A 1,432-nucleotide genomic window follows, 5' to 3' on the forward strand; every position below is an offset into this window, starting at 1 on the left:
CAGCAAGCATGGATGGAGCGCAACAGGCAGTCCATCCAACAATCTACAACATCTGCTCTGCACCCCACACAAGCCAGCTGTTTATATGGGTAGATTCTACCCAGTAGAACGACAAGATCACGTGGGGAAGTAGGAATTACAGGCCTGGGAAAGTGGGCACCAGATAATCATCACAGGTAACAAGTGATTTGGTCTGAGGGTGCAGCGGGCGGGGGCGGGGGTGGTAGTTACAGAGAGTGTTTACAGGTAATAGGGGCTGCGGGTTGTACAGAGCAGGTGCCTCCAGGACTGGGACCCCGAGGCTGTCCATCTTTCCAGGGTGACAGGCAGTTCTGGGAAGGAGGACAGGCTGCATTCCGACGTGAGCTCCCAGGTCCCCGGGCGGACAGCTCCCAGCCCGGTCAGCACGTGCTTTCTCTCCTCAGGACAGAACCATCATGGTCCACAGAGCAGGATCCCTCTTTCTTATCCTTGTAGGTGGTCCCCAACCTATTCAATTTCTGCCCCTCACAGTATACGATTCAACCTTGTCTCTGCTGAATTGGCTCAAGGGGTGAGAGGCAGCCCAGACGCACTGGTTGTCCGGTGGAAAAGATGTAGTCTGCTTGTATGTGGGAGGACAGGAAGCAATCTTTGCCTCCGGTTCCCATAAAAACCTCTCTCCGGCCCTGACCGGTGTGGCTCAGTGGATAGAGCGTCAGCCTGCAGACTGAAGGGTCCCAGGTTCGGTACCTGGGTTGTGGGCACATCCCCAGTGGGAGGTGTGCAGGAGGCAGCTGATGGGTTTCTCTCTCATTGATGTTTCTAACTCTCTCTCCCTCTCCCTTCCTCTCTGTAAAAAAATCAATAAAATATATATAGTTTTTAAAAATCACACTGGCCCTGGCTGGTTTGGCTCAGTGGATAGAGCGTCAGCCTGCAGACTGAAAGGTCCCAAGTTTGATTCCAGTCAAGGGCACTTGCCCGGGTTGCAGGCTCCATCCCCAGTAGTGGGCATGCCGGAGGCAGCCGATCCATGATTCTATCATCATTGATGTTTCTATCTCTCTCCCTCTCTGAAATCAATTTTATATATATATTTTTTTTTAATTGATTTTTTTACAAAGAGGAAGGGAGAGGGACAGAGAGTTAGAAACATCAATGAGAGAGAAACCTATATGCTGTGTCTTGTGCACATCCCCTACTGGGGATGTGCCTGCAACCCAGGTACATGCTCGTGACTGGAATCGAAATCTGGGAACCCTCAAAATCCGCAGGACAATACTCTTTACACTGAGGCAAACCCATTGCGGCTGGGGATCATTTTTTTTTTACTAGCAAACATCCGCTCCAATGGCATGTCACGCTCTCTCTTCCACAGACTGAACAAAGAATGAGTCCTGCCTCGGGAGATAAGATAAAAAATAAAGAGGGTCACATCCAGGGGGAGAGG

Source organism: Myotis lucifugus, unplaced genomic scaffold (assembly GCF_000147115.1).
Source record: "Myotis lucifugus unplaced genomic scaffold, Myoluc2.0 scaffold_1420, whole genome shotgun sequence".
NCBI lineage: Eukaryota > Metazoa > Chordata > Mammalia > Chiroptera > Vespertilionidae > Myotis > Myotis lucifugus.